The 17,809-nt window shown below is 31.4% G+C and overlaps 1 protein-coding gene across 1 annotated transcript in view; it reads right to left on the minus strand.

The window, feature by feature from the left end:
* The window catches only part of LOC124356003, a 210,295-nt gene that overhangs the window by 59,426 nt on the left and 133,060 nt on the right, over positions 1-17,809 (minus strand). The window lies entirely within an intron of this gene.

Raw genomic sequence — 17,809 nt, forward strand, 5'->3', positions numbered from 1 at the left:
ATGGTAACGAGTACAAGGCCATTACCATCCTCACTCGCGGGCAACTCGCTGATTAGTTGGCCGAGTCTCCGTCCGATACTGTTATCACAATCACTTTTGAATGACCTTTACCGATTAACCATTATCTAAACAGAATATTGGAATCAGTTACGTAACTTTTGGTACTCTATATTACTGCAAACAGCAATGTCTCATTGACGGGTTCAAAGTGATATGCAAGTAAATATTCAGTATATATAAAATCTTTTTTATATATTCTACCTGTAAGATCTTTAGCCTGTAAGGGCTAAATCGAGCAACAGTTCTTAGTAAGAAATGACTTTACATCAAATATAAACATAAAAACTCTAGTTATAGAATACTTAGCACACACAGTTGGTAAGGACACATTTTCTTTAAAGTTATATTTATTAAACAATGTTATAAACTGTGCTTTGAGCAGTAGTGAGAAAGGTCAAATAAGTGAGCAAACAGTGCAGTTCACTCTCTACTCTTTTAGTGTGAATAATCTTACAATATCTCATAAATTGATGCTGAAACCTGATGTCGGTGAGTTGATGAAATCGGAATTCAGTGTGAACTGAATAATTTAGGAATCGTGTCATTCACAACACTAGGAGCATTCCTCTTTTGAACACGGAACATTTATTGCACTGCAGTAATAAATGTGAACCATAATTGTCAGAAAGAATTTGTTCTTCCTTAGTAACCCTTGAGTAGTACATATCGATAGTGGAATGCGTTCAGAGCTACTGGAATATCCTGGTAATGATTTACTTCCCTTACCAATGTGTTATTGTTTCGATCTTCCCAGATCTTCTCCAACAGACAACGAATTACGGTTTGCTATCAGTGACAGTGATCTGGAATCATGTACGTCACAAACGCTGAACAAATAGAAATTAAATTTAGAAATAAATATACAAGTAAGTAAATTACAAGGTATGAGTTCCACACCGCAGGTTGGGTAACCCATCCTCAATAGTTCTTGCAGGTAGATAAAGTTTGTCAGCCAACTGTGTGATAGGCTTCAATGACGCTTGTACATATTTGATGGTTGAACACATACTATCGTCGTAGAACTCATTTTTGTCTATGTAGTAATAAAATGTCACATAACATTTAAAGTCAATAGGTAAAACTTTATTTAGCCACATGATTTGAATATAGACATAAATACTGACTTGTTACTATATTTATGCTATGAGCTTTCTTATCAGTGATTAAATAGTAAACGCTACAGTTAGGTATTGATTTGTCCAACAAGAGTGGTTTAAAATTAAATCTTTTCAAAGTCTTTCAACATTTACTTTACACACGATTACTTGTTTCCTATATGAATAACCTATGTGTTAATAAATAGATTCAATTTTCAAATTCTCATATGAATTAAAACAGCTCGTTTTAAATTTATTTATCAGTGTAATTTAATTCCTGCCATATTTTTTACTCATAAGGGTGATGTAAAAATACTAGCTCATGCTCAGCCAAATTCTATAGAGTAACATGCACCACCATCAAACTGTGTTGCTTATAAAGAAATGAAGATTCATATAAAATTTCAAGTACAGACTTGAAATTCTTTATGAATCTTCATTTCTTTATAGAATTTAAGTTATTACTCAGGAGGCTGGTAATATTTAATTTGTGTCTACGTGTCTGTCTATTAGATGACATGTCTGTCATCTATATGACAGTTTCTTTTCGTGATATCGAATAGACAGACAGGTAGACACAAATTAAATATTCACAGCCTCTTGAGTAATACATAATTGTTTAATTGAAATTGAATTCGGCTATTGCCATTTATACAAATGTAATGAATGTAAATAAAAGTCCTTGACAGGTATTTGGTCTTCTGATCATATGGGAAGTTGTTTATTTTATATGAGACAAAAAACATAATGATTGAATGGTAAAAAGTAAGGACTATTTAATGTAGTGGTAGCGCACTTTCCTGGTAAAGTGGAAGATTTAAATGACACATTGTAACTTACCCATAGAAAAATGAACGTTCTTACTTGTGTCTGTGGTGGGATATGGATACTATTAGGTTTTATAACTAACAATATATCTTTGTTTTGTAGAATAACTTTAGATACATAAAAGTTACATTTTATAAATAAATGTTAGAAACACAATGAAATTCTTGGAAGTGAAAAAAATACATGAAGAGAGGTCTTCACTAATTTCTAGTCTCACATCTGATAATAACAATGCTTGCCTCCTTTCTAGTAATTTTGGTATTCAGTTGAAGAGATTCCGGATGTTGTTGTCTACTTCATCTATAAGCTTTATAAATGTGGAAAATTAGTAACGTATTGGCGAGATATATACCGATTTTATAAGTGGAAGGAGCTTTATCAAGTTAGAATAAACTGTATCAACGTAGTTAGTCTAACACTTCTTTGAGTAACCAATTTAAATAAAAATTATAATAATTCAATCTGAAATATTTCTAAAACACATTTTATATTTAGTTATTTTTCCACCTTAAATACTATAACACCCTGTCAAAGTAGGCACTCGGATGTAATAATTATGTCTATAAGAACACGTTTGACACCACTTTTGTCATACTGCGAGGCAAATCTCTAAATCCCTTTGTAAAGCAAGGATCTGTGTGAGCCTTTGTCACTTACGTTTCTGGACTAAGGACATTGATCCTTGGATGTCACAGCACCTCTCTCTCATGAGTCGGCCCACAATCTCGACATAAATACTGTAAAAGTCCAGCTGTTGAATTGGAATGGAAAAAATAAGTTAAATACAACATAATTAAGCAATAGTTTACTGTAAAAAACTACATCAGTTTAGTTAGAGATAAGATGGTTATTAACCAGGAAATAATTTTAAATATTCTTGTTTTGTTTTGATGATTGATATAAAATTAAGGCTATTCCTTAGTAAAAGTGCCAAAATATAATTAGAACTATTCACAGAAATCTATGTTTAATAATATATTTACAAATATATTGAAATAGGCAGTATCATCATGACATCGTTAATTTCTGAAAATATTATGTATTACTAATACCATTAAAATTTTCAATTTAGATAAAATGGTGACATACATTTCGGCATGATAATGAATGATAATTGTACAGCTATTGTTATTTGCCCAACACCTGTATTATTTGTTGATTGTGTGAAGCATTGCTATAAATAATTAAGCTCCCAAGTGCTGCCTGTTCGGTTTTTAAATATTTTAAATGATTTACTAACACAATAAACAACTGACTTTTCACCACTTGTGGGAATATTATCCCACTTGTGGTAGTATCTAACACTTTCTCTGGTAGTATAGGAAAACCAATAATATTCTGTTTCTAACGTGAAAATAACAATTTTCCAGACTCTTGAGTGACAGACTATAACTAGGATACTACCAATATTCGATAAACAGTAAAGCTTTCGTCAGACATTCTTATAGTTAAAACCTTTCTTGTTAGGCGATACTTGTACTGTCATCAACACCAAGTAGGGACCTTTGACATAACACTTTCCTCACATTTCTTTTTTCCGTTCTATATTGTTAAAACGTAACATCACTGATGCCCATTAGCATTTTATTTGTTTTTTTTTCAGCAAAAAGACGGAATGAACATTTCTCGTCGTACCGTCGCACAAGCGATCGACGCGCCGGTATCTGATCCTGAGCAGAGCATCACTTCCAGCTAATGAACAAGAATCATCAAAGGTAAAATATGTTAACGAGCCTAATAAGCCCTTAACTGTAACTTCATCCCTTTGACTGCCATTCGTTTGTAAGACTCAAACTGACATTCGCTTCCTAGGGCTTAATAAATAATTTATACTGCTTCTCAGAAGTGACTGCTTGCTGATAATTTAATTTAAATCAATTGAATAATTTTATTACAAAGACAATTTGCAGTGTCGAGAGATAAAGCCAAATTTAATATTCAGAGATGGGCAAATAACTGCCTAACATAAAAGTAAAACGTTGTAACTATGAGGGAACAAGCAACAATTGCCATATATCATGGACTTCCATAACTGCCAGGCGCCCACATGTTCCGTGTTAGTTTTTATTGTAAATGCACTGTTCTTGCTGTGGAATGTACTTTTTATTGTAATTATTTATATATTTTTACAAGATATACAGTGTTAAGAGATATTTTATTGCATATTATAAGCAAAATAAAGATTGTAAAGTAAATTATAAAGTCAGGCTAATTACTTGTAGGAGATCGAACCACATTGGGTATTTAAAACTGTCGTTTTTATTTATTGAGAAAGTATATTGTTAAAATGTTAAAACATTTTTTACATGTTAGTACGTATAACTATATTACCACACTTCTTGTGGTAATACAGTTGTTGGTAATATCTAGTGGTTATATTCTTGTGTGTGTGTGTGTGTGTGTGCCCGTGCGCGCGCGCGCGCGTGTGTGTGTGTGTGTGTGTGTGTATGTGTGTGTGTGTGTGTGTGTGTGTGTGTGTGTGTGTGTGTGTGTGTGTGTGTGTGTGTGTGTGTGTGTGTGTGTGTGTGTGTGTGTGTGTGTGTGTGTGTGTGTGTGTGTGTGTGTGTGTGTGTGTGTGTGTGTGTGTGTGTGTGTGTGTGTGTGTGTGTGTGTGTGTGTGTGTGTGTGTGTGTGTGTGTGTGTGTGTGTGTGTGTGTGTGTGTGTGTGTACATACCGGATTATTTGGAAGACATAGGTTTGGCACAATTCGTATCTAAATATTACAAAAATATTAAAAGACAGAATGTACTGAGAAGTGAACCAAGAGTTATACTTTACAGAAACTGTTACATGGCCGTCGATTTCGATGATTACAGAAGATAGTTGGTTACATTGCACATTCCTTTTTGACATGAATAAAAAAAGATTTATCCGTAATAAAATTTATCAAAATATATAAAAATAATGAAGATTGAATAATTATTACATAATCGAAAATTATTTGAATTGAATATAAATAGTTATCAAACAATTTATATTGGGGGTGAATTATGTCGTGAATAAACTCTATGAAATTGAAAATGCTGCTAAAATTGTCCCAGAAGTGAATCCATTTGAAAAAAGTACAACAATCTCAATTCAGATATAAATGATGTCTTTCTTATAGCAATACTCAATAAACTTGGACAAATCGCTAAATAAATAAAATATAACGTCAAACCTTTTTAATGTCTAGCTATATCAAGTTAAAATTTACTCCGTTCATTTAGAAAAGAGGTCTGTGCTAAAAATTTTAAAATAATAATAATATATACGCTCCGCCACAGCTGATTACAGACACTATTCTCATTGCCTAGTTGTTGACTGCTGGTATTTCCATATTTATTTCTTGTATTTATTATACCATTGTTCATTTATTATTTTATGTTAATTTATTTTGGGTATATTCATTATTTTTGTATTCAATATTTTAGTTTACAATAAAGTCCTACTTTGTCTTTATTATTGCTAAATGTCTATTTTTAAGTTTCATAATTAGAAGAATTATTATTATATAATTTGCGTTCACACTGTTTACATGTGTAAAAAGGCACACCGTTGGCCAAATAAATAAAAATACAATATATACTATTTTATCTAACCTGCTCAACTGCATCCAGTGATACGAAAGAAAAATCTTTTTGAATTTGATAAAAGTTCGTCCAAACTATAAATGTAACAACGTACATGTTAGACAAGAAACAAGCACGTCCCCGACATTACACCTCCCCTAATGAGGCAAAGCAGGGAGGGCTCTGATAAGATACAGACTTGTTACAGCAACACGAGCTGTCTCACTATCTTAATGACTTATCATGTTACTTCCGTTGCCTAATTAGAAAAATATTTCCTAAAAATAAATTATACTTTTTTAAATTAAAATATTTAGTAGTGTTATTAATGTTCAGATTCAATAGAAATCTGATGTTGCATTTGTCTATTTTAATGTTATTATTTCCTCATCCACCACATTAACTGTGACTTTCATTTTATTCATCAAATACAGATGTTTATTAAAATAATAGGTAACCTAATAGTATTTACAATAATCACAATTTACGTAAATTAATATACGTCTTGTTTATAAACTGTTTAAGAATTTAAATCCTTAGTGCAATTTATCATTTATGTATTTGCTAGGAAATATTTCCTCCTCCTAAACTAAACAAGCTATATTAAGAGCACGTGTTTCTACTGATTATTGCCTTATTGACAGAGACATTAGGCTTTTGTAATTTTGAAGTTTATAATGGTAAAACGCCTAAGACAGATAGCCTTGTACCTCATAGTTAGTTAGGTATTAGCGTGCAAACGACTGCCGTGGCATGTTTAAGTAATATACTATCCGTCTGCATCTTACCTTGCTGATTGTTTAAAGCTGATGGTGGGAATAACTAAACTAAATTAACTGGTTTGTTCGGTTACTTAAATTTTACTACTTAATCGTTAATTTTAGCTGCAACCAGTTAAATAACGCTTAAGACAAATATTTCTATATTCTAATAATTTTAGTAGTTGTGAAACTGTTCAGTCTCTACTTGAATTAGTTATAATTTCGGATACTTTATTTTAAACTAATTATTTTACAATTTCTGTTGGTAGAACAGACTTAGTCTCCCATTGAATAGACCATAATTTCTATTCGGTACTATTTATATTTTACTGGTCTTATAGCTAACTACTATAATAAAACAACGAGCATTGATTGTCTAAACAGTAACATTCAACTAAAACTAATGAAGTAATGTGACTACCTAATCAGGTTTCAAGTACAATTAGAACCTCTCAACATAGTTTATTGCACCTAGCGGCGAACTAGCTTCAACAAGAATGGATATTTTCCTTCTTCTCTAATTCTCTCCCTCCGTCTAACGGTACTAAAGAGGTGATTATTATTAGTTGATACCGTGGTGTGATCACCATATTCGAGAATCCTGAGATTATCGCTCATAGACACAGAAACTCTAATGTATTTTTAATGATTTGCAAAATACCAATTACTAAACGCAGTTTTGTCCCGTTACTACGACATTAATGTTTCAATTATCTCATATAGTGACGTCACTAAGACTATTACCATGAAGGATTATACATTACCTATTATCTGTGGTATAAAGTATAACCAATGAATGAAAACTATATCTCGTTATCTCATTCCGCATCGTTGACCTATGTCGTGATTCAAAGTACTCATACAGAAGTTTCTTTTCTGATACTGATCTGTACTGGGAATCTTTTCATAGCAATTTTATCTTACAGTGATTTGGATCCAACCAAAATAAATTGGGAACGTAGCTCCAGAGCGTATTTTTATATTACCTCCAGTAATGCTACTACTCGGCCATTAACCCGCCAGGTGTGTCTAACTGGTTCACGTCAGTAGACACGTGTATAGCTGGCATCTAACATTTGAAATTTGATAACTTTATCACTTAGTATTGCAATTTTTACTGGCCAATTTTTTCAATGTCAATTAATTAAGTGATTTGACTGTTTTATATATATATATATATATATATATATATATATAAATACAAAATTTATATTTATAAATAATTGATTTATTAGAGTCTGATTTTTTATTTAAAAGTTAAATCCATTGCATAGAATTTAACATAACATGTAGACACAATGGAACACGTTTTTGTTATAAAATATGTGGATTGCAAATCAAGTTCATTACAATTAAAGTTGATAAATCACGAAAATGTGTAAAAAGTTACATTTAAATTTAGCTGGGACTGTACAGATTACTAGTCTACGGTGGAAATGAGTTGCTTTGTGTACAGTTGATGCAGCATGTTCTTTACATATGGATCATCTGCAGTTGTCACATTAATTGAGTGTACATATTTTTTCTCCACCGGACAATAATAACACCATGGATTTCACCAAACAGTTTTGGTATATCTATCAAACTTAAAATTAAACCTAGTCAACAGCTCCTATCGTTATAAAAATACAATTCAGAATTAATAAATAATCAGGAAAAACTAATAAAATATTAAAACGTGTGTCGACAACAAAACCACTTCGAACGAATACACAAAAATCAATAGGTTTGCGCCTAGACGGTACCTAACAGTAAGACGGACACGGTCACGCTCTAGCGTAGATGGCAACTAACATTACTGTCCCGGCGATCTTCCGTTAATCCCTCCCACCCCTTAGCCTGCAGATAAAATATTATACTATTGCAGTGTGTATAATGTTCCTAATAAAGCCTTCCAAACCCTAAAGAACGCTCAGGTGGCAGCAATAGCTATTAAAAAAATGTCTTCAGTCATACGTATTTTGTTAGATCCCATCTAACAGTGAGTCTGGTGGCGGTTTAACATGATGAACGACATGTTCCTTAGCATCTGAGAGATAAGTTGTGGTTATTACAAGAAACCTGTATCTATTCGTTATGTTTCGTCTCGTTGTTCCAACCTGTTCCTTGTTTATTCAAAATACACTTAGAGGATCATTATTTGGAACCATAATGTAGGTTACGAATGTTTTCACAGATATTCTGATTTATATTATATTCATTAAAGAAATTCTTATCGCCGTATTTAATCCTGACTCGTCACTCCAAGACGATATTTTTATTGCTATAAACAATAGTATGATCCCTATCATCTGCGACATAAGATGAACGAATTGAAAGAAAAATACATCTCGGCATCCCACTCTGTCTCGTTGTTCTATTTAATGCTTCAAAGTACTCCTATAGGAGCATTTTCTAGATTCATGATGTAGACTAGGCTACCCTATAGTGTTCATGATGTAACCTAAAGTGATTTGGAAAATTTCAAACTCCGCAATCTAAATTGTCTCGTTACTTGACGATGGTCTTTATATATTGCCTCCAATATGGACGTCTTTCCAATTCGAACACGAAATATAATGTTTCCTAGCAATTTTTAAGCAGATTAAATTGATTGTAAACAAACTTTATCCCCGCAAATTGCTTTTTCTGGCTTCCCTATAAGATTTTAAAGGTAAAATTTTCAAAGCTATTTCCTGGTCTAGTATATATTTAACATACAATAAACCTTAAATGGGACTACTATGGGACAGCCATATTTCGCTTAAAAATGTTTATTTAAAATAATTTCAGATATTTAGGAAAGAACAGTTCACACCAATTTTCTTTTCAATTTGGTAGAAAAATCGTATACACAACGCATTATATTAAAACGTATTTTTATCTATTAAGAATATCTTAAATACAATGTTTACATACAGTTATTTAAGATATTTCAAGTAGAAAGTTCAGATATTTTAAGATTTACAACATACAATCGACCAAAAACAGCACATATCCACCACACACTGTACTGTGACCACTTCGTCACACTAATGACCTTCATAAATATTTATCTAAAGTTTCCGTTCTTTTCTCTCAGTCATTTATCATAACCGCTCACTTTGGTCATTTGTGGGCTCTGAGTATTGGTGTAAAGAACGATAAGAAAAACGTAAGCTTATCCTCTATTCACTAAGTGTTGTATACGTAAACAAATTTTACACGTGATTGTACACGTCTGCATCTTACTCTATTTTACATTTGTACACGATATACTGCATTTAAATTTGTGCACTTTTTGTTTAACTAAACTGTTTCAATTAAATTAGTTTCTAAAAATTAATATGTTACTAAGGTAATGAAAACTGTTTAACAGTAGTAGTATTCAAACGAACATTTCTTAAGGGTATAGTTTGGCTGTTAATAACTTTATATTTGTATATAATTATATCGCCGTATACGAGAATTTTGTACATATATATTACGATATCTCATTCTCGTAATCTTATGCATCAGAAAAATAAACTTTTTCACAAGAACTACATTACCTGCTTGCCTCCATCAAACAATTCAACAATTGATTACTTTCTTGTTATGGTGACCTGATTCTAATTCCTTTTCTCTGTAATCTTTCAACGTCAGACACACAAGTACAATAGAATCCGTACACCAGTAAACAAGGAAGCTACGTATTTCGCGCGTAAATACCAAAGGAAGTACTCGTGTTCATGTTTAAAATAATGTATTGAACATAATGAACAGTTCATCCTCCATCAAAATATTCTATAAATTTTGAAGATATAAATTTTTAAACCACTAAAACATCCTCATAGTTGTGTTATTCTTTATTCTGGGGATAAGTACCATTGAATATTATACACTTAAGAACACAACATTTTGAGGTGGAAGATATTTTCGAGACTATACGCGTATATATACTTTGCCGTATTATTTACAAGTAATTGATTACTTAAAAAAATTCTATAAAAATACTTTTTAATAAGTTTACAGTACATGTTCCTATGCACAAATTCTAAGTGAACATCTAAAGTATGGTACATTGATTTGTAACTCTATTAATAATTATTATATAAAAAACGTTTTATAGAACTATAGTATTGAAGTAAATATTCAATGGATGTATTCAGAAAATCATGAACTTTCAGACTATTTGGAGCCTTCTGACCGGGATATGGCACAGGTCCAAGGCAGTAACTGACAACATATTTCCCTTTAGCTTATTCAATGTGAACTGCTGTTTAAAATTATTTCATTTAGAGAATTAGACATACATGTGAGTTATACTAAACTGTGAGTTATACTAAACTCTTTATCTGATGTTATGGGTGATATATGTTTTCACAATTTTAAATTTTTCACCAGAGGCTGTCATATTATATTAGTAAAGTAATTTTTACCTTTTGCATGATTTAAATAGAGACCTGATTAAAATTAAGGAGTTTTTCCGGTCTTCTGCTTGGAACTCGATGTTGTTGTAATAGACTAATCTCAAAAACACGAGAAAATAAAAAAACACTACTAAACCAAAATTCTTTAATTGAGAATTTCTTAAAAAAAGGTGAAGTCAAAAAATTATTTTTAGCTACTTTTATGTAAGACATAATATAAAATTGCAAAAAATACGTCCAGACGTAAGATTAAAGAAAGGGAACTATTTAAATACTTTTTAGCTATGATTTGAAATCTAATACTTCAAGAAGAGGGTAGATTGAAATAATCAAAACGTAGTGTTCTATTTTTCCATTCATCGATGAAACGTGTTCAAAATCCATTATCCTTTCAAATTATTCATCGTCAATGACTAAACTGTATAATGCAGTTTTTTTAGTATATACCTTAAATCAAAGGCCATTCTCTTGGCCTTTGAACTAACAATATTATACACCATCATATTTTTCGCAATTTTGGATTCAATGGTAATATTTCGTTGTTTTACTTAGTATAATAACTATGATTTATTTCATACGAATTGATAAACATATTTAATTAACTTTAAACATTAAAATCCTTTTAAAAAAGTATCTTAATTAGATGTTTCTGCTCTACACTTGTGAAAATGTTCTACATAGTATTCATAATGAGCATGAGAAACACTTCAAGGACCTCTTTTAGTTCACATGTCTTCTTATGGTTACTTGTAAACCACTGCACTTTTAATAAAAAAAAAATGTCCTTGTAACTTTGAAGTACACATTTTTTCATCAATACCTAAGGATATGACATTCGGTTATTTATAAATACAGTAATGGAAAGGAACTTATAAACTTTTAAAATATGTCCCTGGTCTATAATCCAATAACTGAAAGACCAAAAGTGGAATCATTTTATTCCTGTTTGGGGATAAAGTTCTTTATCGACTTCCCAACTGTCATAGCGAGTCCCAAGGTGACCATCTGTCTCTGGTCGCTTATTTCTCTTCTTTATACGGGACTTTACCTAGAATTGTATTATTAATGGTTGGGAATTATGTGTTGCACAAGAATAAGTTATAAGATATAAAGATATATTCAAAAGGTCCAGCTTTTAGTTATCAACATGTGCATACAAATATATAGTGTCTTTTCATTTAGGATAGCAATGGTCCATATCAAGCTTTAGCCGAGACTTTAACTTGATCTTACCATATATTGTTCATGGTTAAGAATTATAAGCTTTGGAAGATTAAGTTGTAAAATATAACCAAAGATTCAAAAGGCTTATATTATCCATTTTCAGTTTTTTAAACGAGAATTTTATTTTTTATAGTTGAGAATTATCTGATTTACAAGAATACACACACACACACACACACACACACACACACACACACACACACACACACATGTAGACTACATATTGAATTTTATCTTTAGATAAAGATAATATATTTCATTTTTTTATAATTATTTATGATGATAAGAATTATATTTACAAATTGAATTTTTTTACTTCAGAATTAAATTATTTGAAATATGTTAATTTAAGAATATCCTAATTAAACAGTAACTCTAGCCATTGTGAGTAACGTCATTGGAACAATAGAAACTAAGCTAACAATATTCGTGAGTTGCTGAACCCCAGTCCACTGTCTCAGAGTTGATGTCAAACGACGCGTAAAAATGGTTAAGTGACAAAGTTTAACTAATTTAAAGTTCCTTATCCTATTAAAACTTTGTGCCCACGTTTACCATCAATCTCCCATAAGTCACAAGTATTTACAGTAACCCTGTCTATTAATTATTATGGAATATAAAATACAACATTTTTTAAATATTTATTTAGTGGCCGATGTGCAAACACGTAATCTCTATATAAATACAAGTGAAAGAATATAATTGATACTGGAAACGAATTTCTTAGAATATTAAATGTGTTTATAAGTATTGTTTCAATAACTTTTGAAATTGCCTGCGTTAGTGAAAAGTTCCAAAATTACGTAATCTTCCGTAAGGATTTTTTGAACCCATCTGGCACAAAGTTTTTGGTATCCAAGCTTTACTATAAACATTCAAAGTCAAGTCGAATTCGTGGAATTTGTAGGAAATGTCCCGAAGTTCAGTCATTGTGAATCGACGATTTTCACGAACTTTGTCATTGAATTTCACAACCAAATCTTCAGTCACTAGGCATGGCCGAACGCTACGAAAATCGTCATCATCTGTGCGGCCATTTTTTAAGTCAATACACTACTGCGCTACTCTACTTTCACGCGATAGTCCATTTTTCACAAACTTCACATTGTTGCCGATATATTTCAATTGGTTTATGGTTTTTACCAACAAAAACCTTATTACTCAATGCAGTTCACAAGTGACGGTATGACAAATTACAACACACATTTTAATTAATCACAGTAAGATACGTAAAAGAGATACAGACCTTGCAACTAGAGCTCAATGAATACTGAACGCCAGAGTGTTTTAACACCAAGATGGTAGCTGTAGCCCCTTTGACTGCCGCACCGTTCAAAAACGCACGTTACTTTCTGGATAGCCATCGTAATTAAAAATTGCACTAATTCCGTATATTAGTTATAGTTAAAATGGTCGATAATAAAGCATATCATATCAGATAATATACCTGTATTTATTGTATGGGATACGATATGAAGTTAAATGATTGAGCCTATTTATTATTAAATTCTGACGTATTACTTTAGTTGGTTTTCCAGTGCGTCAAAGATCATAATTTTGGTCACGGGTAATGAAATTATGGCCACCGAGGATCCTTAATCGACTAGATCTAGCCTCGAGAAACTCTGTCCACTATGGTAAGCCCTTCAGTACTTTCTTTTTAATTGCTTTAAACGCTTTGTTGAAATTTTGTATAAGCATATGGATTTAGTTGCAAAACATTTTGACTCTGTTTAGCCAACAAACGTACGTATCATCACTACCACAACAATGGTCGTCATGAATATGAGTATTTTGGAATAGGAAAGTGTCACAGACTTGACCTAGAATGTGGTCAGATTCAGATGCTACATTAAGTGGAAGATGAAATGGAATGAAATTCATCTAAACTATACATTCACATTGAAATAACCCTTCCCACGTACGTATGTGTGAAAAGCCCGCTTGCTCCATCGTGCTATGATATCGTCTCTAAAACATAGTAGTGCACATGAAGAGTTAGTGAAATCTCTTGACCTAGATTGCACTATATTTTGTAGTCTACATGTAAAGAGTTCATTTTGAGCTTCTTAGTAACCGAATTTTTTGGATCCCTTCAGACGAACATGACTCCAGATTCCAGCAGTCATCTGTATAACAACGTTAGATTTCAGACGATGCATTAATAGGAATATAAAATGGAGCTAAACTAAGCACTCACATTACATAACCCCTTCACACTTAAGTTATTGTAAAAATGTCTAAAGTTCCTAAAATTTGTTTTAAACTTTGATGAGTGATATTTCTCAGAATCCTCTAGATTTATTCAAGTTAGTATGTTGACAACATAAGACAACAACATAAGATAAAATAAGACAACAAGTTAAGACAACATAAACAAAAAAGTATAACAACTACCACAAAATGTTGGCGTACATAAATATTGTAGTTAGTTATTACATTGTATGTGTATAAAACTAAATGGATTCCAATATAAAGCACCACTCACCAATGTTTAATTACTTGTATTATCTCAACGGCAAAAATTTTAGGGCGTAACCCAATCTCAATGATTACTGAAACGTAACCGCTACGTGGGTTTACCGCTCATTTAATTTACATATCATAATGACAATAAACCAGATGGAAAATAATCTACATGGTGCAATAGGCGCTGGAACATTCAAACTCCCCTTTATGAGATATGCAAATGTTTGGTCATGTGGGAATGAACGCTTTATAACGTTAAAACCGGATATTTATACATTAATAAAAATGTTAAGCAGTGTACCCTTTCTTAGAATGCGTAGGAACATTTTTCATGTTAAATACTTTATATTTAATTCCATTTAAAGCGTTAAAAGGTATTAAATCTGTTCAAAGCTGAAACATGTAACAAAATACCTCATGTTTTTCTCATGTGCGTCATATGAAATGTCTTGGAAATTTTATATCTCTAAATAATAATTTTAAACAATTTACAAATAACACAAAATGAATATAATATCTCAGATTATGACCTAAATACATCAATATCATTATTCGTTTAGGAAAACACAAATGCAATGATGCAAAATACACACAATGTATTTAGACCTTCACATACAATGTTATGGAGTGTTAAAACGGGTAAAAAATCATTTACTTAATTTCTACACTGAATATCCAAACACAGTGAGTGGAATAACACTTCCAATAGAAAAACTAACTGAGACCATTTTTTTTATAAACAAAATAATAGTTAAAATCTTCAGCAAAATCTTTAGTATTTCATATAGAAGTGACTCATTGCTATTTATTTAATACATCTTTTACAAATGACAATCTCGGCTACATAAAATTCAGTACATCCCGAGTTTTAAATTGCTTTGCTTTACTTCTAAACCCTTTTCAATAAGGAAAACCTACAATGAAAATAAACACATTGAAATTCATACCGATTCTCTGAATATATTTTATTTCAGCGCAATCTTTTATAAATATCGGTGAAAATGCATTGTTGTGTGCATTAATATTTTGAATTTATAGTAACTTAGAAACGAAAATAACTTGATTTACAGTTACATTTTTTTAAATTAAAAACTGCACTCCATGAAAATGTACACCATTCAGAATAGGAGACATGTCCGTACTCAAATGTTTCATCTCTTTTATGTAAATTTAGTTCGATATGAAAAATAATAATGATATTACAAAAATAAAATTCCACTCACTTTACTTTACTTTAAAGAAGTAAAATGCAGTATCCCATTTTGGAATAAATTTACATACCTATGCATCTTTAAATAAAAATATTATAAATATAAATATTTTTAAATCAACAGAATTGATATTCAATGTCCAGAATCAGAGAATTTTGCGGGCTACTTACTAATACACTTAGGAAAATACTTTTGGTTTTAATACGGAATTCTGGCACCTATGTTTCAGCAGTGAGTGTTCCTATACAATATGGACACTAACAGAGAAGTCTGATAAATTCAAGTTGACTGTTGCTGACTGTCAACCTAACTGGACCAATGTGAGAGTAACGTCGGCCAATACAAACAAGCCGGTGACTTGTGGATTCCTAGGCAAAATAAACACGAATAATGAATTTAATTTAATACGATCTTACATAATGTGTGTGACTAATAATTGGCTAAAACCGAATTAACGTAAATTGCTTACTTATGTAGTTTAGTTCACGATGTAATTATCATTACGGACACTTCTGCTTGAAATAAAGTACAGTGTGATGGCTTCATTTGAGTTTTATTTATAAAAAAAACATTACATTGTCTTAAGATTTAGAAAAGCGGTTATTTTGCAAATCATAACAGAATGTTTTTGAAGTCTTTGAACAATATATTTCAAAGCAAATTGAAATTTTGAAATAAAATTGAAATTAACTCTAAGTATAGAAGCAATACAAAATATCATTATTTTACCCTGTTGATTTAGAAAACTAGTTATAAATAGTTAACCTTGTTCCAAGTCTAATAATTGCACAAAACAAATAAATTCAAACTTACTTGTATAATAGAGGTAAACTTTACTAAATTCAACTGTTTTCACGTTGTATAATGAATTATTTATGTTAGGAAGCCTGCGTTGGGAACCATAATATGTCTTCCACCGGACTCTAATACAATTTCACCCAGATGTCATTGTCCAGGACCAAGCGTGATACATTGTCCAGCACACTTCGTAGCTTCTCCAGTAATTATACTCTTGAGAGCTTCTCAGCTGCACTTCTTTCTGGTTTACTTAGTATATAAACAGTTCTAATCTTATAAAAAATAGTTGCACCGGTCAATAGTTATGGCCATTTACCTTGTCAATAACAAGGTACATAATATACGACATTAATATTCATTAATGAAAAACATTGTTATTCTTATTATTAATAAGTAAAATATGATATCTGAAAAATATGTAAACTTTGAATATTAAATAATATGATTTGAAGAAATTTTTTCAAAGCTTTAGAAATGTTTAAATGGTCTGGCAAAAATTTTCTTTTATTTTTTAGCTATAAATTGTAAAATATTACCCTTGTTCCTCCTACATAAATAAGTAGCCAGGTTTACTTAATTACGACCGGACATATCACAATTAAGTTACAATTTTGTACATTACAAATAAAATATTAGTTTTTATGAATTTGGGTATGTATTTATGTATTGGCTGAATTATTTTGTATAGACACCATGTCTATGAGCAAGATATCGTTCCCTGTAAAGGGCCGTATCCCAGGCCAATTCTAAGGAGAACCGTGTAAGACTGCGTTGATGTCAATACCTTACATGGATTGATGAAATGGGCATCAGTTTAGCAATGATTTTACAGATTGAAAACTGCTTCAAGCAGACCTTCACTGGAACACTCTGTTAGCCTGACATTACACTGCACCACATAATCCTAAAAGCTCACCCTCTCTGAGTTTGCCGCCCACCATTCACTCTATCTCAGGCAGTGGCAGGAATATACCTGTGGCAGGACCATGGTTCCTTGGCAGAATTAAAACTGCTTTTTAAGCATAGCAAGGCAGACTAATGGACTCAATGTCACTTCAAAACCTTAATAACTTATTTTAACAGAGTTAAGAAGTATTCTTTCAGATTTCCGATACAAAACACAACAAAAATAAGAAAAGCTTCTAGTTCACAATTTAATCATGGCTTAAATTGCGTAGATGTTACGTTTGGTAGTAACCTACAATACCACTCTATTTCTCTATCCGGATTGTTTTATATTATTAACTAGTAGTTACCCAAATCTCTGCACGCGATATCCTATTGAATAACTGGTTTGTCATTGCCTTTTCTTTTTTAATTGGCATAATTACACGCCTAAAAATAATTAATGATGGTTGGAAGGTATTCCTATCTTCTTATAACAAATTGTTTGTAATACCATTATTTACTTCAGTGGATATTAGAGTAGTAAAAATGGA

The sequence above is a fragment of the Homalodisca vitripennis genome, chromosome 2 (genome assembly GCF_021130785.1).
Source record: "Homalodisca vitripennis isolate AUS2020 chromosome 2, UT_GWSS_2.1, whole genome shotgun sequence".
In the NCBI taxonomy this organism is placed as follows: Eukaryota; Metazoa; Arthropoda; class Insecta; order Hemiptera; family Cicadellidae; genus Homalodisca; species Homalodisca vitripennis.